This window comes from Cannabis sativa, chromosome 6 (genome assembly GCF_029168945.1).
Source record: "Cannabis sativa cultivar Pink pepper isolate KNU-18-1 chromosome 6, ASM2916894v1, whole genome shotgun sequence".
In the NCBI taxonomy this organism is placed as follows: domain Eukaryota; kingdom Viridiplantae; phylum Streptophyta; class Magnoliopsida; order Rosales; family Cannabaceae; genus Cannabis; species Cannabis sativa.
Genome location: NC_083606.1, coordinates 37,058,547 through 37,084,288, shown reverse-complemented (window position 1 = coordinate 37,084,288; position 25,742 = coordinate 37,058,547). Strand labels below are relative to the sequence as shown.

General features: G+C 33.6%; 1 non-coding gene across 1 annotated transcript; it reads right to left on the bottom strand.

The window, feature by feature from the left end:
* Positions 1-23,835: 23,835 nt before the first annotated feature.
* On the bottom strand, positions 23,836-23,942 carry LOC115696021 (small nucleolar RNA R71). Its single transcript, XR_004007622.1, has one exon. It is a non-coding gene; the product is annotated as a small nucleolar RNA R71 (small nucleolar RNA).
* Between the last annotated feature and the right edge of the window lie 1,800 nt (positions 23,943-25,742).

The following is a 25,742-nucleotide window of genomic DNA, read 5'->3' as shown; positions in this document are numbered from 1 at the left end:
TAGTCTAACTATAGAATTATAATTGATTAATCAAAATCAATTAACTCAGTCTTACAAGCAGTATGGTCTCAAGTAGTATGGGGACCATGGGCCTATATAACCGAGCTTCCAATAAGTCGAATCGAATTTACCAAGTAAATTCCCTAACTTTTAATTCCTTATTGAATCCACACTTAGAACTTAGAATTGCACTCTCAGTCATATAGCACGCTCTATATTTTCCACGATATAGATACGTTATTAGTTATACATTGTTATAATCATAATTTGATCAATGACCCTCTAATACATGATCTACATTGAATAGGAACTAAATTACCGTTACACCTTCAATGTATTTTATCCTTAAAACACTTAGCTCCGTATAAATGATATTTTAGCTAAGTGAAATGAGATCTCAACCATTTATCTCTGTTTAGCAAAGCTCGAAGGATATCATCGTTTCACTTCTAAATTCCTATAAAACTTATAGACTCCATATTTATGTTAGCGCTCCCACTCAATTATACTATCATGTTCCCAAAATGTACGTATCACCATGACCCAAAAGTAGGCTTAATTAACAAATCAAAGAACATGTATAATACTCTTGAGATCAAACCTAACCATATCAGGATTAAGATCATTTGATCTAGGATCTGTTGGAAATTATTTAAACAGGATCTTAGATCTACTCACAAGTATGTTTTTTAAACACCCTAAATATGAACTTTCTAAAACGATAAATTAAACACATATAAAGTTAAGAAAACCTTAAATTGATGCAGCGGAATTAATGTCTCCTTCCACTCAGATCTCTAACCCTTGTATCCTTTCTGTAGCAGAGTATAATCAAGATCTGAGCCCGAATGTCCTTCTTCTTCAAGTTTGATCCTTCACAGTCTTCCAATCTATGATTGAGTTACTGCTCGCTGTGTGTGGGCACTTACTCTTTCACTAGGGTTCGAAATTGATGAAGGGAAAAGAGAATAGGGATTTCGGCCAGGTATAGAAAGTGGGGAAGGCTCCGTTTTTCTGAAGAGAGAAATTTCTGTCAGAAAGGCTAATATTCAAAGATGTGTATTTGACTGAGCCATCACTTTCTATTTATAGGCAACTACTAGGTTTAGGTTAAGAATTATTTGGCATTAAAATAATGAAAATATTAATTTGAAAAGCCCTTAATAAGTGGCCGACCATGGTGTTATAGTGGGCCCCACTTGATTTTGCAGTTTTATCAAATTTTATCTCTATTTTCTCAAAAACGCCAATGTTCCAATTCTAACCTTTTAAATGCCACAACTAATTATTTAATAACTAAAATACATTATTAAATAATATTGTCATTTAATTTAAATATTAATTAGACATATAAAGTCTATTAATAAATAAATAAACCTACAAACTCTTTTCTTTACAATTTCACCCCTGCTTAATGAAAATTCATAAAAATAGACATAGTCTAACTTTAGAATTATAATTGATCAATCACGAATCAATTAATGAGTCTTACAAGCAGATTGTTCTCAACTAGAAAGGGGACCATGGGTCTATATGCTGAGCTTCCAATAAGTGAACCAAATTTACCAAGTAAATTCCTACTTATTAATTCTTCGTTGAATCCACTCTTAGAACTTAGAATTGCACTCTCAGACTTATATAGAGCATATTGTATGTTCCACGATATCAATATGCTATCTCATTTAACCATTGTTATATTCTTATTGTGATTTAAAGATCCTCTATATAGATGATTTACATCGAGATGGGATTTCTTTACCGTTCTCACCCCTCAATGTATTTTGCCCCTTAAAACACTTAGCTACCTGTAAATGGTGTTTAGTGATCTAATAATTAGTCAGTTAAACAAGAGCTCATCCATTTACTTCTATTTGCTAAGCTCGAAGGGAATCATCACTTGACTTCTATACCCCAGTAGAAGCTATAGATTCCATATTTATGTTCAGCACTCCCACTCAATCATACTATCATGTTCCCAAAATATACATATCACCCTGGCCCAAAAGTAGGCTTAACTAATAAATCAAAGAACATGAATAGCACTCTTGAGTTGAGCCTAAGCATATCAGGATTTAGATTCTTTTAATCTTAAGATCAACTACTGATATTGACTTGGAAAGATATGTATAGCGGTAAGTTTGTAATATCTTAACTTAGTTGCAATATCGGTCCAGTCCAATGTATACTCCATACATTCGAAACTAGTATACTTTACTAATGTCCTGGAAAGAACATAACACTTACTCCTAGTGTAAGTACACATCATCGTTGATTATCACATTAGTGTAAATCCAATAACACTGATGAAACAGGGACCAAGTCTTTTGATTCATATGATCACAATCACATTCCACTGTGTTGACGATACTGTAATTGTGAATAAACATATGATCTGGATTTAACTGATTCTGTGTGTAAATGTAATAAACATATTTAAACCATTAGCATGCAAATATCAATCACTTCAAAATTCTTATATTGATAACTAATCAGATTGTAAAGAGTTTTATTTAGGGCATAAAACCCAACAAACTCCCACTTGCACTAATATAAAACAAACTGCGCAAATAGGTCAATCTGATATCTTGATCTTCAGATCAAGTGTAGTATGTTTGAATCCATCCAAACTTCTGGAACTAGTTCATAAATACTCTTATGAAACATCCTTTACTATATGTTTTACTTATCAAGGGATACTGAAATCTTTACTGTTTTAAAAGTATATCTGAATTAACAGAAGACTTATGTCTCATATTTTAAAATATGTAATTGAGATAATACAGTGTAGACTTATCTTCAGTGATATAACTTTCTTGGATTTCGAATACACAAAGTTATAATTCTTCTCTGGTAGAGCTTGAATTATTATACAATAATTCCTCCACCCCCAAAGTAAGCACCATCTCAAGAATTTCGAAATTAGATGGTGAGATACAAAGACAACTGATACACAGTTCCTTAATATCTAACATATAGATCACTTTCATAAATCCTTCTTGAATATTTTCTAATGTTCCCTATTTGATTACATCTCAGATAGCTCCCACTCAATAGTAGATGTCTGGTTAAATAATACTTTTAACCTCTGATTGTTTGGAGAGTTACCTAGTTTGTGACTTTTGTATTAGTCTGAATCATTAAGTCAAGACTAAGTCATCAACATAGCAGACTAGTATTTGAAGTGAAAAATACATGCCAGAGATAAAGTAATCAAAATTAAGATACCATCAAATTTAATGAGGATTAAGAATTCTTGGTTCAAGTCATTCGAATGGACTGAACTAGAGTTGTTTATCTTATTTCTGATAAGCTATTCCTATCCATGTGAATGGTTAGATTTGCTTTTCAGTAGAGTTCTTAAGTACCTATCACAAGTGTCAACCTAATGAAGATGGGTATAGAATTTTAAAATTATCCCACTCAATTAAGGTAGTGTGAAACTTTAACAAAGAACTTTCAAAGGTATCAAACTTTTACTTACAACAGTAAAACGAAATGGAACATACAATCAAGATCAAGAATTTATATTGACAATAGCTGACTCATTATATTACTTCCATGTTTAAAGAAAATATGTGTTACATAGGGAATTGTGGAATAAACTCCACCCCTAATAATATACATACAGGGTACTTGTGGATAACCTCCACCCCTAAGTATATAGAGATTATGATCCATTCCTAAAGGTTGTAAAGATCATGATTCTCTAAGTGTGATAGAGTTTATGTGGAGTTGAATACTATCCAGAGTTCATTAGATATAAAAGATCGTTGAACTGCATAGTTTTCTTAACTTTTCTCCACCCCTATCAGATCAAAAGATCCTTTTATTAAACAAATTCTTAATAATTGTATGAGAATTAACAATTATTGATAAACATAGAAATAGTTTCTAGTGTTTATTTATTATAACTCTATGAAGAGTTGTAAATATAATAGAATTTGCATCAATAATAAAAATACTTACACATACAAACATACAAATATAATGTGGTAATAATTGATGAAGATAAATTAAATGAAGCTCAATCTCGTAATTTGTAATATTGAATTTCGAAAATAAAGAATACTTTATTAATAATTAAATAAAAAATGTATTGCAACAATATGAGAAAAACAGGGATAAATATCCCTAACTAAAATTTGAAATCCAAATTGTCTTTAAACTAAAACAATTAATTCAAAAATAAATTGAAGAGCTTCATCTTCATCTGGACGATTTCACCCTTTGGTCCAGCTTTCTGATCCAACTCATCTGAGTTCAAGTAGCTTGGCCTATAAGAAGAAGAAAACAAATAAACAAAGTTAGTCCAGAATCATAAATCCAATTGGATAACAATTCACTAAAACTCTTAAAGTTTATAAATAGAAATACCTTGTTTCTTTGCAAGAAGTTTACGACACTGGGGTTTCCAATGACCTTTCTCATTGCAGTAGAAACACTTTCCTTTAAGCGTAGCATCACCAGAAGGAACAACCTTTTTATTCTTCATGGCTTTTGTTCGCTTCTTGGTGTTCTTCCACTTCTTCTTCGATTTGGGCTTCGAAGCAGAGGCAACATTTGCTTCAGGTTTCATCGTCCCATTACCATTCCCAGGATTATGAGGTTTGCTCCCTTTCTTCTTGGGTCCTCCAATCAAATTTTCATAAGCTTGAAGGTCATTGACTAATTCATGAAAGTCAATTTCCTTCTTATTCATGACATAATTTGAAGTGTATGGTAGAAATGCTTGAGTTAGGCTATTCAAGATAAGACTTACTTGAGTAGCACTATCCATTTCAGCACCATGATCCAGGGCTTCTTGGAAATAACTTGACATTAGGAGAACATGGTCACGCACGTTTTGATGAGATTCCATCCGTGCATTAATGTACTTCTTACTCGCGTCAAAGCGTGACTGAAGTGATGCCTTACCGAATAGCTCATTTAACTTCGTCATAACTTCAGCAGCCTTCTCAGTTTTAGAAAACCGAGTTTTGAGGGTGTCAACCATGCTAGAAAGCATAAAGTATAGAGCTTTATCATTTGCTTTCTGCCAACACTCATACTTTTCTTTCACAGCTTTGGAAGCATTGTCCCCAGGCACTTCAGGTGACGACTCTGTTAAAACAAACAAGGCACTTTCTCCTATGAGAGCAATATTAATGTTCTCATTCCACTTATTAAAGTTAGATCCATTCAGCTTATTTTCAGTCAGCAGTGATAACATGGGATTCATTTTGATAATACAGGATACTACAAAATAATAGAAATCAACAAATAGAAATTAATAATGGTTTAACACAAAATCAATTCAGAAATTATAAGCACATAGCAAGTAGGAATGATATGAGAAAATACTTAAGAAATTCAATCCTAAATAATTTCCAAGGTTTTTCAACAAACTGATATCAGTGTCCCGTTTAGGCGAGAGTCAAAGCTACCATCCATTGAATAGAGTTGTCAGCTCATCTAAAATGTTAAACATTCTAGCAACCTTTTATTCGATCAAGATTTGAATCCAGCGTTGTCCCGTTTAGGCGAGAGTCAAGGCTATTCTATCTTATGAGCTTCTACCATTGTTTCGCAATTTGCAAGTCAAATATGGTCGCCACCATTAGGGTGATCTATACCATATAAAACACTTACAAACCACTTATCATGCGAGATTAAACGGTGCGAAATTGCTAATGAACGTTCCTCCATTAGGGAGGATTACTCACTAAAACAAACGCGGTGTAAAACCCACAATGGAGATCGAATATCTTAATAATAATAAAGTTCATTCTTTAAAATGTATTTTCTTTATTATTCTAATAAATAAATTCTCATTAAATTCGAAATTTAGAATTGAAATTCAAAAATAAGAATTTAATATAATATTTATAAAATTATATTCGATGGTGATTGAAATAACATTAATTATTTCAATCTTAGTAATAATCTTAAATATAAATATTAAGGAAATTATTTAAGTTGAATTAAATTAAATAATTAGCAACTTAAAAATTTCCTTTGAGAATATATTTATTGAGTTCGAAAATTTAAAGTATATAAAAAATACAATTTTTGAAAATAATAAAAATAGAAAAGAAATACTTCAAGCAAAAATATCACCTATCTAGATTTTCTTTTGACTAGTTAATTCAATATCTAATAATATATATATATATATTAAATTCATTTATTTTAAATTAATCAATTAAATGAAAAAATCATTGATTGTAGTTGGTCCAAGAATTAATTAAAATAAATAATTAATTTACAACTCAATCTATTTTTCAAAATAAAAAAAATTCGAAAATATTGCATAAATAAAATACCATTTTTCGAAATTGATTAATAAAATAAAGGAAAAATATATATAGAAGAATTTATATTTAAGTTGAAAAATTAAATTTCAACCTAAAAATAATTTTCTATTTAATTAAGTGTCATGAAAAATCAATAAATATTCAAGTATCATGATTAAAATCAACTTAGATATTTATATTTTTCAAGTTAATTAAATGTATTAAATTCAAGAAATAATAATTAAGTGTAGGGAAGGCTTAATTATTAATTTCTAGTTTAATACTAGGAAAAATATACTTAATAAAATTGTACCAAAATTAATTATTTAAATAATTAATTTCACAAAGTATATTATTTTCCTATTTAAATATTAGAAATAATAAGTAGTCTAGAAATTACTATCTAGAAAATATCTTATTTGACTAAGTATCTTTTCAAATATTTGAAAAATATCTAATTTAAGTTATATAGAAAAAATCTAAAACTTAAATAATTTCAAATTTAGATTTAATTAAATATAAAAAATTAAGTTATAACCACTTAATTTGAAGATATCTTTTTAAGTTAATATTCGAAAAGATATTAACCTAAAAAATATCAAAAATATTCCATTTTAAGTTAATATTGGAAAAGATATTAACTTAAAAAAATATCTTAAGAATCTTTAATAAATAATGCCTAGGATTCCTCAACTTGATTTAAAATTTAAATCAAATATTCAAATTTAAGTTAGATAAGAAAAATCAGTTGATACAACTAATTTATAACTTAAATAGGAATATTTAATTAAATAAGCTCCAGAAAGAATCTAGTTAGTTAAAATTCTATATTTAATTAAATACAAGAAAAATACAAATAGTTTGTCTAGAAATAATATCTAAACTAAAAGTGTTTTTCTTAAAATTAACTTTAAAATATTAAAATGAAAATAAATTTTCATATATTTTAAAAGTTAATTATGTTGCTAATTCAATTTTATTAGGTCAAACTAATATAATTAACCTAGTACAGTTATTTAAATCAGGCAAATGGGCCTTCACAATTGGGGTAGTTCATGTGAGGGGGTGCTGGGTTCAGTATGTCGTACCCACTTCTATGGCTCCCAACTCTCACACAAGGCCCAAAAGAGAGGAATTTAACCTTAAAATAAATAACTGTTATTAATTGAATAGGTCCAATAACTAAATGGACCTAAATAAAATCTATCATGGTGTGACATTTTATTTAGCAACAACCTATATGCATTTATATTAAAACAAAATAAACATATAGGTTCACACAGGTGCACACTTTGATGGATCCTATCATGTTGTTGGGTCATACACAGATGAAAGAACATTGTAAAATTTAACTGTTACAAATTATTAACTTGACCAAGGGAGCCATCAGATCATTAGATCTGGCAAAAAGTAACCATGGCTATTTGCAATCAAGTAATAAGAGGTTTTTAAAAACTTACACACAAGCTAAAACCACATACTCCTGCAACAAGGTTAGCTGGATAGTTGGAAGTAGGATTTATTTAATTTTAAATAAATAATTTCGAAAAATAAATAAATAATAAAATTTAATTTAATTTTCGAAAAATAAATTTTTTTTAAAAAAATATTTTTAATTTCAAAAATAAAAAAAAATATAAATTTAAATTTCGAAATTATTTAAAAAAATAAATATTTAAAATTAAACCTACTATTTTGAAAAATTAGGTTTCAACCAACCTAAATATCATTTCAAAAATTTGCTAACTACTTTTAAAAATTAAATGTTATTTTAAAAATAAAAATTAGAAAAGATAAATGAAATATCTTTTTCAGATTTTAAATTTAATTTAAATAAATAAAATAAAAAAATTTAAAAGTTAGCAAAATATCTTACATCTATTTAAAATTACATGATTATAGTTATCTTATTTTAAATTTAAATAAGGTCAAATTATTTAAAAAAGATTTAATTTAAAAATAGTTAAAATCTGACCTTAAATTTAAAAATAAGATAAGATATAATCAAATTTAAAAATAAGATAGATAATTAAGCAATAAGATAGATATTTACTATTTTAAAATTCAAATTACACTAATATCTTGAATTAAATTTAAAAAATATTAAATTAATTCATAATGATAATTAGAATTAAATTAGGAATAGTAAATCTATAAATACAAAACTACACAAAAAATCGGAAGTTAATTTCATGAAAAAGCATGAAAAAACGAAGAAAAACGAAAAAATTGTGAGCTGTACGGACAGTTTTCGCGATTGCAGGAAAATTTCAGCACAACTCCGTTTTTTTTTTAATCTTCAAAAAATCATAACTAATTCAAATTAAATCAAAATCGAGTTCTGTAAAAAAGTAAATTGCTTAATTTTTTCCATACTATCCAATAAAAATAATTCCAGAAACAGAATCGCAATTATTTTCCACGAAAATTCACAAACATCAATCAATTATCAAATAACACTCAATACAACATGATACCATCCAAAAACAAACAAAAAATCGTTTTAAAGTTCAAATTTCTTGCAAGTAAATCAATTACGATGGCTCTGATACCAGTTCTTAGAAATTATTTTACCAGGATCTTAGATCTACTCACAAGTATGTTGTTTAAACACCCTAAATATGAACTTTCTAAAACGATAAATTAAACACATATAAAGTTAAGAAACCCTTACATTGATGCAGCGGAATTAATGTCTCCTTCCACTCAGATCTCTAACCCTTGTATCCTTTCTGTAGCAGAGTATAATCAAGATCTGAGCCCGAATGTCCTTCTTCTTCAAGTTTGATCCTTCACAGTCTTCCAATCTATGATTGAGTTACTGCTTGCTGTGTGTGGGCACTTACTCTTTCACTAGGGTTCGAAATTGATGAAGGGAAAAGAGAATAGGGATTTCGGCCAGGTATAGAAAGTGGAGAAGGCTCAGTTTTTCTGAAGAGAGAAATTTCTGTCAGAAAGGCTAATATTCGAAGATGTGTATTCGACTGAGCCATCACTTTCTATTTATAGGGAACTACTAGGTTTAGGTTAAGAATTATTTGGCATTAAAATAATGAAAATATTAATTTGAAAAGCCCTTAATAAGTGGCCGGCCATGGTGTCATAGTGGGCCCCACTTGATTTTGCAGTTTTATCAAATTTTATCTTTATTTGCTCAAAAACGCCAATTTTCCAATTCTAACCTTTTAAATGCCAAAACTAATTATTTAATAACTAAAATACATTATTAAATAATATTGTCATTTAATTTAAATATTAATTAGACATATAAAGTCCATTAATAAATAAATAAAACTAGAAACTCTTTTCTTTACAATTTCACCCCTGCTTAGTGAAAATTCATAAAATTAGACATAGTCTAACTTTAGAATTATAATTGATCAATCACGAATCAATTAATGAGTCTTACAAGTAGAATGTTCTCAACTAGAATTGGGACCATGGATCTATATGCTGAGCTTCCAATTAGTGAACCAAATTTACCAAGTAAATTCCTACTTATTAATTCTTCGTTGAATCCACTGTCAGAACTTAGAATTGCACTCTCAGACTTATATAGAGCATATTGTATGTTCCACGACATCAATATGCTATCTCATTTAACCGTTGTCATAATCTTATTGTGATTTAAAGATCCTCTATATAGATGATCTACATCGAGATGAGATTTCTTTACCATTCTCACCCCTCAATGTATTTTTCCCCTTAAAACACTTAGCTTCCTGTAAATGGTGTTTAGTGATCTAATAATTAGTCAGTTAAACAAGAGCTCCTCCATTTACTTCTATTTGCTAAGCTCGAAGGGAATCATCACTTGACTTCTATACACCAGTAGAAGCTATAGATTCCATATTTATGTTCAGCACTCCCACTCAATCATACTATCATGTTCCCAAAATATACGTATCACCCTGGCCCAAAAGTAGGCTTAACTAATAAATTAAAGAACATGAATAACACTCCTAAGTTGAGCCTAAGCATATCAGGATTTAGATTCTTTTAGTCTTAAGATCAACTACTGATATTGACTTGGAAAGATATGTATAACGGTAAGTTTGTAATATCTTAACTTAGTTGCAATATCGGTCCAGTCCAATGTATACTCCATACATTCGAAACTAGTATACTTTACTAATGTCCTGGAAAGAACATAACACTTACTCCAAGTGTAAGTACACATCATCGCTGATTATCACATTAGTGTAAATCCAATAACACTGATGAAACAGGGACCAAGTCTTTTGATTCATATGATCACAATCACATTCCACTGTGTTGACGATACTATAATTGTGAATAAACATATGATCTGGATTTAACTGATTCTGTGTGTAAATGTAATAAACATATTTAAACTATTAGCATGCAAACATCAATCACTTCAAATTTCTTATATTGATAACTAACCAGATTGTAAAGAGTTTTATTTAGGGCATAAAACCCAACAGGATAAACATGTGATATTGAATTGAATAGATATTACGGTAAATTTTAATATATCTAATCAAAGTTCAATATCGGTCCCTTCCGATGTGTACTCCATACATCTGATACTGGTAAACATTGCCAATGCCCTAGAAAAGACATAACACTTATCTAAGGTGTAAGAATACCTATCGCTGATTATATCATGCCAGTCTAAATCCAGTGAACTGACAAATTAGGTAATAAACTTTCGAACATGTAATTAAGATTATATTCCACTGTGTTGACAACACTATAATCATTAACAAATTCATATGTTCTGAACTTAAATAGAATTTATACATTATATATAATCATGAAATAAATCATGTGAACCATGCAACATAAAATGTTATTTCTGATCTTTATTAATAAGTAAATCTGATTATATTGAAATGGGTTTTATTTAGAGCACAAAACCCAACAGTTTATGGCGCTCCAAAGTTCATTATATCGGATATAGATCCGAAGTTCACTTCAAAATTCTAGTAGAGTCTTCAACAGGCTATGGGTACTAAATTTAGATATTGGAAGACATGTTACGAGCCTGTGTGATGGATTTTGAAGGCTCCTAAAGTAAGCACCTGCCACCGATAGAGTTTTTGTATAACAACAGTTACCAAAGTACTATAGGGAAGGCTCCTTACAAAATATTGTATGGCAGGAACTGCAGATCTCCTATTCACTGGGATGAAATAGGAGAAAGAAAATACATAGGTCCAAAATTAGTGGAACGGAGTAAGGAAGCCATAGAAAAGATTAAGGCCAGAATGCTTGCCTCTTAGAGTAGGCAAAAGAGTTATGTAGATCTGAAGCGCAAAAATGTAGAATTTTAGGTACGAGATCATGTGTTCCTACTGGTGTCTCCGATTAAGGGGATCAAATGTTTCGGAAAAAGAGGCAAGTTATGCCCTAGGTTTATAGGGCCTTTTTAGATTCTCGAGAAGGTTTGACTAGTGGCGTATTGTCTAGCTTTCCCTCCAACACTTTTAGCCGTTCACAATGTATTTCATGTTTCCATGTTACGGAAATACGTTTTAGATCCTAATCATGTGCTAAGTTATGACAATCTTGAGCTTCAACCAGACCTATTATACGAAGAAGAACATGTTCAAATCTTGGACAGAATAGATAAAGTCCTTCGGAACAAGAAAGTAGCTTTGGTCAAGGTGCTCTGTGAAACAATAAGGTGGAGGAAGCCACCTGGGAGTTAGAGTCCGACATGAGGTCTCAGTATCAAGAGTTGTCCAGGTTAGATTTTGAGGTTTTAATTTTGAAGCTAGAATAAGAATTATGATTTATCATTTATGTAGATTTATTTGAATTCAGGATGTATTATTTATGTCATACATGAAATTTTATGTTATTGCATGTTTTGTACCCGACAATATTGGAAAGCGACGTTGGGCCAATAGAATCACATTTTGGTATTTAGTAGTAGCGGGGAAGTATAGTTAGACATTGGGAATGTCGAGATTAGTTGAGATTTTAAAATAAACCAAAATGCTCCTAAGTGACTTTGAAGCTTTTTGGATTTAGGTAGGGGTAAAATAGTCTTTTTGGCCATTTAATTCTTGTCCTTTAGTGAGATTTACTTAAGTTTTAATAATCTGAATATTGTTTTAATTAAATTAGAAAACCATCAGATTTATTCATTTTATCCAAGGTCCCTAAACTCTTTCTCTTTCTCCTGAGGTCCCTTGAACAAGCTAGGGTTGGGAATTTTTCAGCTTAATTCAAGGATTTCTAGCAAGCTTTTAGTGATGTCAAACTTAAGGTAAGTATCAAGTGAGGTGTTTTATAATTTTTCTACGAGTTAGGTTCTGTAGTGATTCATGTTGCTTGAGACTATATTCTGAGGCTGAAATTAGGTTAATTGAGCTGAATTGACGTTCGTTTGTGGCTTGATTTGGTTGTTAGATAAAGTTTGAGTTGTTAGACAAACTTTTGTCTTTAATGGTAACCTTATGTTCTGAGTTTGTTGAGATGTTTGGTTGCTTGGTTAATGTTCATTATGGTATATTAAGCAGGTCTGGAAGGTTTGGGATCAATTTGAGGTTGTATGGTTTTTTTTTTTGTGTTTCCTGCACTTAACCGGTCGACCGGTTTAGGGGGACCTGTAGGAACCAGTCGACTGGTTGGTCTCCACGAAACCTCACTGAACCAGAATCCCAGTTGGGAAACCAGTCTACCAGTTGAGGCATTTTACGGAACCTGAGTGTTTTTCGTTTTTGCAATAATTAGAGTATTTCCATGTTATTCATCGATAGGGAAACTTTTTGTTTCATGTTTAAGTCCCCAAAAAGTGATTTAGCGTGTCACTCACCAATTCTACGAATAATGTGCTTTCGGGGCCTATAAATCGTCGAGAAGCTGTTCCACTTAGGTTGGCCAGCACATTTGAATTTTGTAACGATGTATGATTAGTATAATGCTATGCATATGTGTTTTCATTTTTAATGTACATGTTATTTATGCATGTTAATTACATCGATAACAATATCAGTATACACAGAGTTATATTGGATACTGATAGATGTATGTTGGCTCAGATACTGATCGACATTATCATATCAGTGTGGCTAGAGTATGACTAGCATACTGAGTATAGACTGATATTATGGTGCATAGTATTGTCTTACAAACGTTATAGACTCAATACCGTGTTGGACAAGGGGACATGGTTGTGGTTGGGTGTATGGGTGCCTGATTATAATCTGGGTTATTGTTATGATATTATTTATGCTTTTCTTACTGAGTCTGTCGACTTACAGATATTGTTTTCATGTGTAGGTAAGGGCAAAGCAAAGGTTGAGTAGATGTGAGAGGAAGCAAATGAAGATTGTACATGTCAGGGTGGTTAAGCTTAGAGCGTACGGTCTTTAGGATAGCTGGGCTTATTTTGTATAGTCGCTCGGCGACAAACTTTTGTATTCTCCACCGTAAAACATTTGTAAATATTTTGTAACAGGGTTCCAGTGTAATATAATTTTTTTGGTATTTATAATTAGTTAGATAAAGTTTTAATTAAATAATATTTTTAATAAACTCATTGATTAAAAGCGAGCTGCACAATTACGTTAAAAATCACGTTAACATGCCAAAACTAGTAGGGTGTTAAAAATAGTAGTGCAATATTGGCATCAATTATGAAATGAAGCAACAAGAAGACTATTTGCATCTACAGTTATTCCATTGATTACCCCAACCGACGCAAATTGTTTATATGTCACTTAAGAACCGAAGTAAAAACTATTTTTGTAGTAGTGGATGCCATAGGGTTTATAAAACCCTAATGACACCTTTGCCTTCCTCACTTTATCTTCTCCCCAAATAAAATAACCCTAGCCCCTCATGAAATCCTCGCCCAACCACTGTCATCCATCCCCCATTTCTCTATTTTCATCTATTTTTACTCATTTTTTATAAATCTTGCATTTTTCATACCCAAAAACATATCCCTAAACTTTGATCATCCTTTTTTTTTTGTTTTTCAAGTTATACCGAGCTTAGAGGGGGTGGTTGTAGCTCCAGTCGCCAGTTTTAGAGGAAAAATCATTGAATCTCAATGTCCATTAACGTATAAATCTAACCTCTAATAATTTTATTTATGTATAAATTGCTTTATTTTTTTATTGTATAAATTTTTTTGAACGTTTTCCTAGATTGTTAAGATTGTGCTCATGTGGTTGTGGATGGTGGCTAGATCTTGGTCAGTAGTTGTGGCTGAAGTTTGGTAATAAAATAAAAGGCTAAACATTAGTAGTATATATGTATGTATTTTGTATTGTATTAGATATGTATTTTGTAATTATATTGTATAGGTATTGTATGTGTAAAAATATTATAATTATATAATATATTTTTTATGTATTGTATATGTATATATAATATTTTAAACTAATACTTTTGTTACTACTACTTAACTATTTACTAATTTTCATATTCATATATTTAATTACTAACTAGTTACTCATTAGTAACTTGTTGACCTTAGAAATTAGCCAACCGACAGTGGAGTCCTATTAAATAATGCTTACCACGTGTTACACAATTAGAGCTCAAAAGTAAAGAACAGAAGGATTATTATAGAGGTTCGAACCCCTTCATTAGCAGGTAATGACCTACTTCCCTTTTAGTTTTATTGATATCGAGAGATAACACTATTTAGATCACTATATGTGGGATCTAATATAGCTCTCTTAAGGTTAAAAGTAAGAAATAAAGATGGCAAATCTAAATTGTTGAGAGATGTTATAATGGGCGAGTGAGAGAGAGAGAAGGATATTAGACTTTGTTGACCTCAAAAAGTGATCAACCGACAATGGGGTTGTATGGATATGATGCTTGCCACTTTTTTTACAAATAAGAATAAAAAGCAATAGACACACAGATTTGTTATGGAGGTTCAACCCCCTTGTGATAGCGCGTAATGACCTACTCCCCTTTTAGTTATATTAATATCGAGGGTTAATACTATCTAGACCACTATAGATAGGATCTGCTATAGCACCGTTAGGAATACAACGTATGAATCAATAGTGGCAAAACACAAATGTTGAAATGATGCTAGTGTAGGTGTGTGAGAGACGAAGTGAGGAGGACAGAAGCTGTCACACTTAGGCTTAGAGCTTGGAGGCAGGTTTCAGGCTTAGACTCCACTTAAGTTTCTAGGCTAGGGTTAAGGTCTTTATATAAAAGGCCTAAACCTAAGATTTCAGTTTGAAACCCTATATATTTGCATAGTTTGCTAGACAATTACAAAAGACTAAAATGCCCTTAAATCTAAATATTATTCAGCCATTTTATTGGGCTTTTAGGGTCCAATTCCCAGTCCATGAGTTACTGTCCACATGTAGAAGTGCACAAAAAACCCTATAGAGCACCTATGGCCGGCCAGAGGGGGCAGCCAGCTCCTTTGAGGGAGCTGGTTTGTCACTTGATGCCCGTTTGAGTGCCAGGGGTCTCCGTTTTCTTAGGTGTGAGTTGTCCTACCATGTGGTACTAATTTTATCCATTTAAGCATCCAACATCAAGAGGATAAAAATTAGGATAACCTTTTCCCCCAAAGTCCTGTGCGGATGTTTGTACGGATAGGGACTTTACCAGCTGTGTTGGTGTGGTCGGGACTGTTGTAGCCTTTGTTGAATAAAAGTTGATGCATTTTTTAGCCTTTAAAATCATTTTGTCTTAACTATCTGATCTCATTGCTATAGAGAAATAGCTGCTTTAGTTGCCTTTATGATGTGTAGGTGAGGTAAGTGAAGAAAAGGGGCCCACATGCATCACATAAGTGACTTTTAGGGGCAAAACCTTTTTTCACTTCTCACTTTTAACTTTTCACTTTCTCTCACTAGCAACTCGATTTAGAAAAAGCTCTTCCTTCTCCCTAAAGTGTCGAACCCATAAGCATCATCTTCCTGGAATTTTTGCATCGTTTCAACGATCCAAGGTTCCCACCTTCTTTTTAACCAACATCTTGTTGTGGATAAGCTTTCTATTACTGCTATTTTACTTGATTTGGCTAACTTTTCCATGAATGTATAAACATTATTCTTTGATTTGAGCATGCTTTGATTCTTACGTTAAATTGTTATCCTTTCACTATTTTGATCTGCTTAATAGCCATAGGATACATAATGTGTGATTTCTGGACGAAAAAGATCTAAATTTGACTTTCATTGTGTTTCCTGGTTTTTGAGTCACGAAGAACATGGAGAGCATCTTTGAGTTCTTGAAAAAACATGTGTTCTGATCCATGCAGATGTCGGCCGGCCAAGGACGCCTTGTTTGAGGATTGGACAACCATGGGTGGCTTTCATGGGGTCTGGCCAACAAGGGTGTTGTACCCCTAGGCTAGCTGGCCTATCCCTAGAATAAGGGTTCTTGGCTGACCACTACACTAGGTCTTGGGGTCTCGCTAGCCACTATGGCCTGGAACCCTAGCTGACAAAGGCCAAGGCTCCAAGTGGGTAGCTAATTTTTCTCCCTCTTTTGACCTCAGCTAGGGTCTTGTGATGGCCTTGGAGGCATATACAACTGTTACCTTATGCGTGGTTTCTCTTGGAAACTCTGTGTAACGCTAGGTAGGGAGTCCGTTACAGTTAATTATACAGCTTAGGACTTACTACGTCTTAATAAATGTACTTAAGACAGTACTTGGTCGTTGATCGACCTTATACATTTTGTTTTACCTGAAAGGTACCCTTGGGTATTGTTGACTTGAATGTGTTTGTAGCTTTGTTAGGTTGCTAACGTCCCCTTATTTCCTAAATGCAGGTAGTACTAGGTGTTGAATAAGGAAGATGACAATCTGTGTAGGTCTCTTGCTTATTTAGTAGTTATGGCTAGAACAAAACAGACCTCCGTAGGGCACCTCCATATGACCCTCACATGGCCAGGGTGGCCACAACGGGTTAAATTAAGATGATGGAGGAGACCGCTCAGCCCCCTACTGATGTTGAGCCATAGATGGACTAAGGCTCTGATAATTTTGGTGTAGAATTTGATCTAGAGGAGGCTGCTCCAGTGAGTAGGAGGAGGTATAGGACTTGTTTTGTCCACCCAGATTGTCCCTTGAGTTGCTATTGTTGGAATTATTTTACCAGGATCTAGATTTACTAATAAGTATGTTTCATTAACATCCTAATATGAATTTCTAAAACAATGAAATAAACACGTATAAAGTTTAAGAAACCTTACATTGATTGCAGCGGAAAATAATGACTCCTTCCGTTCAGATCTCTAGCCCTTGATTCCTTTTTGAGAAGGATGATTCCATATCTGAGTTGAAGACTCTCTTAGAGGAGAGATAGAGAATGGTTTATGGCCTGGAGATTATGCTTGTCACCAAGAACACAGAGAATATTGCACAAGTTGCCTTCATCTCCAGACTGCAATCTAATCTTGATAACTACAAGCAAAAGCTTCAAGAAGCTCTTGATGGCCAGTAGGCCATTAGGGAGGAGTACACCGACCTATCTTCTAAATTCACTTATGAGTTATAGTTGTGTAACCCTAAGCTCATTTGGCGTACATGGGCAATGAGGCTTTTGTGGAGAGAATGTTGGACTGTAGAAAGGCACTTTTTGAGAGCCGGACGGAGGTAGATCAAGTCGCTGTCTATCTAAGGGGTTATCATCAGGAACTCATGGTAAGGGACTGGCTGACCCACCTGTGGAGATGGTGGCTAGCCATGATATTGTCGGGCAGGCCGAGGAGCATCCTGATGATGGGGCCGGCCTAGACTCTGCCGATCAAGATTCTGCGGCTCCAAATTTAATTTCATTAGTAGTATTTGATATTATGTGTGTATAACATAAACAATATTTATATGTTCCACATAGCCTATGGCTTTTTATGAGTGATGGCCATTTAGCTTAAGAACATTACTTACATTTATGTTCTATGTGGCTTGTGGCGTTTTAGAACACTGTTTCAATTTCATGTTCCATGTTGCATGAGACCTTTTTAGAACACTACTTTATATTCAGCCTCAGGGCCTTTATGTTAATATCTTTGACCATAAACCCTCTATTTTTGAATACTACTATGGTTTGGCCCTATTGCTTTTTTTATTAGGGATTGTGTGACTATAATATCCTAATAAGTCAAATGGTAGATAATTAGGGTTTATAATTATATTATGGGTTAATTAGATAATAGGTGGGATTATGATCCTACTAATCTACTTCAACGTAAATTTTAAATTTGCTATAAGTGAGTAAATAATCGTAATTTATAAATTATGAAGATTTATATAGCATGTGTGAATTGAATATAAGGTATATTTGGAATAAAAATATTTCCAGGTTTGGCGACCTTAGAGACACGATCAGGGGCCAAAAATATCATAACGGGTTTAATTAATACAACTGATGGAAATATTGTGATAAGTTAATAATAAAAGTATTGGCGTAATTAGAAGTGTATGGGATTTATCTTAGTGCCCTAAAAGTAAAAATTTCTTAGTTACTAAGAATTAATAGGATAACAATTAATAAAAAAAATTAATTAATATAATTATTAATCTTACTGTCATTATTATTAATATATTATTATATTATATTATTATTATATTAATATTCTTAATATATTATTATATATTTAAAAACGTAACAATACATATATTATAAGTTTATAAACTAAACTTACAAACAAAACGAAACCCTCATCCTTTGTCGAAACCCACTCCCCTTTATATCAAATTTCTTCAAATTTTAACCCAAAACTTAGCAATCTAAGCTCCAATAGTAGCAGGATAGCGAATTCTCAGAGCTAGAAAGCTTAAGGTAAGGTTTAATTTCGTTTTAAGTTTAAAAAAATTTATTTTGTGTAGAGGTTTTAAGAACTAGAATAGTTATGAAAGTTCTAACCTTATAGAAATCATCTCGGGCTTAAGTGCGAACAGTAGTGGTGTTTGCCAATCAAGGGCTCAATTTTAGTTTCTATTGCGTAAGTATGGTAGTATGTATGGTATATATGCATCCTTTCAAGTTTGGGGTGATTTGGACATGTTCCGATAGCATTTCGATGAGTCCGTAAACTTGGAAAATCACATTTTTACCCCTAAAAAATCGGTCAACCGGTTCTGGCCAACCGGTTTACAGTTTCAGGTAGCCTCTGGAACTCGGGAATTGTATTTTTGCCATAACTTTTCACTCAAGTGTCTTCTTTTGACATTTTATAAACTGTTTCAAAGTTTGCAACGAGCTCTACCATGTGATAAATATTTTAGAGCCAAAATATAAGTTTCATTTTAGTGTATTAGAACTACAGTGTTTGGTTGGAAATCCTAGGTTGTCATGTTCCACTGTTAAGCACTCTTTTGGGATAAACACTTATTGATTTATTATTGTTAAGACATAGGGCTCGGAATCATTAATCATTCTCCAAGCAGGTCAGCCAACATACCGAAACTGGAACTTGAGGTAAGAAAATTATAATGTACCACAGAGCATTACAGGTTCTAGAATTATCGATTGTCTAATTAGTCAATGATAATGTGATGATATTATGGACATAATTTATGGGCTCACCTGATTAGGTGATCCAATATACCTAGAAATGTAACGGGCATAGGTACGGGCGTCAGTGACATATGATGAGTACTGAGCGTAGGTTCGGGCTCACCTGATTAGGTGATGTGATATTCTTAGAGACGTATCGGGCGCAGGTACGGGCGTTAGTGATATGAAATTGCCTAGTTATGGCTTAAATTGAAATCATTGTTGGGTTTCTTCCTAGTGACGTATCAAGCATAGGTACGAGCGTCAATGACATATGATGAGTACAGAGCGTAGGTACGGGCGTAAGTGACAGATAATGAGTATCGAGCATAGGTACATGCTCACCTAATTACGTGATGCAATATTCCTTGTGACGTATCGGGCATAGGTACGAGTGTCAGTGATATGGAAATGCCTCGTTGTGGCATAGATTGAAACCATTGTTGGGTTTCTTCCTGGCAACATATCGGGCGTAGGTACAGGCGTTGATGACATATGAGAGTACCGAGCGTAGGTATTGGCTAACCTTACCTGTTGACGTACTGGGCATAGGTACAAACGTCACTGACCTATGATGAGTACCAAGAGTAGCTACGGGCTCAACTGATTAGGTGATGCAATATTCCTGGCAACGTATCGAGTATAGGTACAATGGTCTGTGATATGAAATTTCCTAGTTATGGCATAGACTGAAACCATTGTTGGATTTCTTCGTGGTGACGGATTAGGCGTAAGTATGGGTGTTAGTGACATATGATAAGTACCGAGCATAGGTACGGGCTCGTCTAATTTGACAATACAATATATTGGTGCCAACTTATGGCACGGGCTCACCTATTTAGGTGGTCCAAAGATACTTTATATGATAAAGCATTATGACACGGGCTTGCTTGATTAGGAAATGCAAATATATGAGCACATCTATTTCTATGCATATGGCTAGTTATATTACCTACTGTTAAATGATATAGTTTTGTATCACTAGATATCTATATACTAATGCTTATTCATGGCGAATGCCAGTAGTGATTTTGATTTTATCTTATAAACAATGCGTAATGGTTTGATTCTGATTGTGTATAAATGACATTATTTTAATAATAAACTATATGATTATTATTATTATTACTTTTCTTGCTGAGTCCTTGTGACTCACAAGTGCTATGTGATGCAGAGAAAGGCGAAGAAAAGCTAGATCAACCATGAGGTTACAGTCTTCTCCAGCAATGTACATATTAATCTCACCGACTTGCGTGCTGGGTTGCAAGGAGTTGTTTCGGGTTGTATCTATTGTGTATTTTCGTTTATATATTTTTAGGCATCGTCTTATATAGTTCTTTTGTAAAACTTTTATAACAGGGATCCCCAAAATACACTTTTTATGCCGTTATAATGTATTTTTATTATTTTATTTTAGTAAAGTTTTAAATTTTGTCACAATTTTTAATAATGAATTAATCTATTAGTATTAACTAGTTTGTAAAATTACACACGTGGCGTCCTTATAGATTAGGGCGTTAAAATTTGGTATCAGACCAACCATAGTATTAAAGGTGCTAAAGATTGGTTGAATATGTATATTTTCTATGAAGACGGTCGACTAATGGTATAGTAAATATTTATGTTATTTGTTATTGCCTCACCTACTTATATAATTATTGTGTATGATGGAAAAAATAGCGTACTGATTATCTATAATAACAATATGTGTATAGTATATGTATATTCAAATTGATATATGTCTAAAATTTAAGTGTTTGGAAGATGTGGATTAAATGTGTGACAAATTATACAGCAAGGGAAATTCAACTGCCTGATTAGCGAGCTGTTTGGGCTCGAGGCAAATGCTAAGGAAAAGAATCCTTTATTGTTGTAATACTAGAAACATGTAAATTCTGCTATGCAAGATATGATTAGACAACAAGGCAAAACAGATTGGAGATCTGAAAGTACAAAAGGCTCATCTTATGTCTGTTCTTCTAATACTGACACTTAGTGTTGTACTACTGGATGTGGTGAAATATATATGAACCCAACTTACGTGTAGATCAGTAGACAGAAACTAAATGAATTACCAATTATGGGATAGAACAAAAGGTTCTAGTGCAACTACGATAATGGTCAAAGCGAGAATAAGAAAGGTCAACCTTATCCTGAGTGTTCAAGATGCAAAAAAAAAAGGGGCCATTCGGGCTAATGTAGAGCCAGATCTTGTTTTATGTGGGGTAGTGGGTCATCTCATAAGGGCCTGCCCACAGTTCAAAAAGGTTAATGTTAAAGGAGAAGAGTGTACGAGTGTTAGGCTATTTTAAGCCTATTTTTCGGGTCACAAATAGAGTCGTTTTTTGATGTTTTAGGACAGAATTACGCTTGTGTTTCTATGTTTTCAAGTTTCCCATAGTTGTGGATGTTCGAGGTTTCAAAAGTATGATAAAAGACAAAGTCGAGCCAAGAAAAATCAGAAAAGCAGGATTTGGTTCACTTCTTGCGGCGATGGCCAAAATTTGGCAGAATGAAGCTTTCGAGACTGGCCCAGTAGCCGCGGCGAGCTACTCCACCGCCGCGGTGAGGTAATCCATTGCCACGACGAGGTTCCGTACAACTGGAGGCCAATTTCATCTTTTAAAATCTGGGACAAAAAATATAAAGGATACTACGAGAAAGAGAAGAGGGGAAGAGAATTTTAGACCTAAAAGCAATCAAGAACGACAGAAGGAGAAGAGTCGCGGCCCTAATTCATTCCACCAACAGTTTCTTTCTTCTTCTCCTTTTATTTCTTTTATGTTAAATTCTGCTTTAGTATTGTTATGAATTTGGACATGAAATAAATTCCCAATTTAGGGATTTGATGATTGTTAGATGACGTTTCTCTAATTCAGTTAATGTTCTTATTATTTTTCATCCCTGATTGTGCCATTTGTTCTTATTTGCTTTAATTACATATTTTAAACTGGCCATCTTAAATGTGACTTATGATCCTAAGATGAAATCTGAGAAGTGAGTATTAGGAATGCTCTAATAAAATAAAGATAAGTTGATGTAAAACGAGAGTATTTACATAGCTCATGTGATTTGTAGATTCTGTTCTTAATGCAAGTTGTATGTTATTCTATTGCAGAGATTCGAATAGATGATTTATGATTTAGGATCTTAATGATCTGAGAAGAGTTAGGATTAAATTGATAATCTGTCATCCCCAGTAGGGAGAGAATTATAATTAACATTAGAAATTGAGAAACTGAACCAACAGGATTCATATTCCTAATTGCTTATCCATAAATAATCACTCTTAGTTATTATTTTCTTGTTAGCTTTTATTTTTATCGCAATCATAAAATTCTCGATTTGCCAAATAGAATCATAGATTTTATCTAGTTGTATTAATTCTCGTTGCCAGGGAATTGTTTACAGATTGATATTGCATAAGATTACATTAAATTCTACTTTAGTTTATTTTTCTTACTAGTTGCTAACTTGTTTTTTTCAACATTGTCTTTCTCTATTTTAAGAATTGACGTTGTATGCAAGGCCAAGGGAAGAGTGTCATATTGCCAGTTGATCCTGAAGTTAAGAATACCTGTAGGAGAAACAGAAGAAACAAGAGGCAAGAAAGAGTTTCAGCAACTGCTAAAACAGAAGAAATCATGGATGAGAATGCTAATGGTGGTAATAATGGAGGCAACAACGATAATAATGGAGGTGTCGTTGAATATCAAGCAAATGGTCGTAGTCTGAGGGACTACGTTCTTCTAACTCTGATGGGGGTCCAGTCTTATATAAGACCACCCGCCGTAGATGCTAACAACTTCAAAATAAATCCTACCATACTCGAAATGGTGCAGTCGTCAGTCCCGTTTGGTGGACTCCGCTCTGAAGACCTCAATATCCACTTGTCAAATTTCATGGAGTTATGTCAGACTTTTAAAGTCAATGGAATTAGTGATGATGCCATCCGCTTGAGACTCTTTCCATTCTCACTGAGAGAGTGAGCCAAGAGTTGGTTGATCTCCTTGCCACCGAACTCTATTGCAACATGGACTGATTTGGCAACGAAGTTTTTGTCTAAGTTCTTTCCTCCAGCAAAGTCTGCTAAGCTGCGAGGAGAAATTAATAATTTCTGTCAGCTGGACAATGAATCTTTCCATGAGGCTTGGGAGAGGTTCAAGGATCTCACCAGGAAATATCCACATCACGGTATTGAAAAGTGGATGTTGGTCCACAACTCCTACAAAGGGCTAATTGGTAATACCAGAACAATTTAGATGTCGCAGCTGGTGGGGCATTTATCAGGAAAAGTGCAAATAAGGCCTATGTTTTGCTAGAAGAGATTGCCATGAATAATCAGCAATGGCCAACTGAAAGAAGTCAAACGAAGAAGGTAGCTGGTATGCATGTGGTAGATGCCATTACAAAACTGATAGCCCAGGTTGAGGCCCTTACAAAACTGATAGTTATGCAAGCAAAACAAGCTCAGGTTGTTTGTGAGCTTTTTGGGGGCCCTCAAACTTATGAGGAATGCCCGGTTGATGTGAATAGTTTGCCGATGGATGAAGCAAAAGCCATTGGGAATTACTCTCAAAAGAACAACTTTTGGTTCAATCAAGGAGGCGGCCGAAGAAACAGTGGTTTTAACCAGCAACAACAGGGGTTCTATCAGTAAAGAAATCAAAACCAAATGCAGAATCAGGAGCAATCATAGCAACAAGGCTCTAGTGGGGTATCTAGTCTGCAGACAGTTTTATTGCTATAGTTTATGAGAGAGACTAGATCATCCATTAAAGCTTTAGAGACTCAGATGGGGTGATTGGCAACTCAGATAGCAACCCGTCCTCAGGGGAACTTGCCTAGCACAACAAAGGTCAACCCAAAAGAAAAATCCAAGGGAATTACCCTGAGAAGCGAGAAGAAGTATGAAGGGCCTGATGGGGGACAACCAGCGGAAGAAGAGATTCAAGATCAACCGGCACCAACATCAACAAAAAAGAAGACTACTGAGAGTCTCACACCATACAAGCTTCTCCACTAGTCAGTATAGATCACCATGTGAAGATCCCATACCCGCATTGACTCCGAAAGACCAACCTAGACAAGCAGTTTTCGAAATTTCTAGAGGTCTTTAAAAAGTTGCACATCAACATTCCTTTCGCAGAGGCCTTGGAACAGATGCCTAGCTATGTGAAATTTATGAAGGAGATCTTGTCAAAGAAGAAAAAAATGGAAGACTATGAAACAGTGGCATTGATCGAGGGTGGTAGCGCTATATTGTAGAAGAAACTCCCTCCCAAAATAAGAGATCTTGGGAGTTTCGCCATTCCTTGCACCATCAGGAGAATAGAGGGGATAAATGCATTGTGTGACTTAAAAGGCAGCATTAATTTGATGCCTATGTCAGTTTTCAGAAGATTGTAGTTGGGTGAGGCAAAGCCAACTATAGTAACCTTGCAATTAGCTGATCGATCGTTAGCTCACCCAAGGGGAATCATCGAGGATGTGTTAGTTAAAGCTGATAAGTTCATCTTCCCAGCTGATTTTATTTTTCTGGACATGGAAGAAGACAAAAATGTTCCAATTAATCTTGGGAGACCATTCTTGGCAACTCGATAAGCATTGATTGATGTTCAGAAGGGTGAATTGAAGCTGAGAGTGCAAGGGGAAGAAGTGGTCATCAATGTACTAAAGGCGATGACTTATCCAAAGGCAAGTGACAACTGCTTCTTTGTTGATCTGTAGATACTATAGTGGAGAAGAAGAAGTTGATAGAAGATCCTTTGGAATGGAGCTTAACCAAAGATGAGTTGAATGAGCAAGAAGGAATGGAGGCAATGGGATATGCTAAATGGCTTGACTCCTATGGGCCATTGAATAGGAAGTATTATGAAGAGTTGGGGGTTGTGCATAAGAAGCATGTGCCATCTACAGAGAAACCACCATATTAGAACTGAAGGTACTTCCTGCTCATCTACGGTATAAATTTTTGGGAGAAGACAAGAAGCTTCCA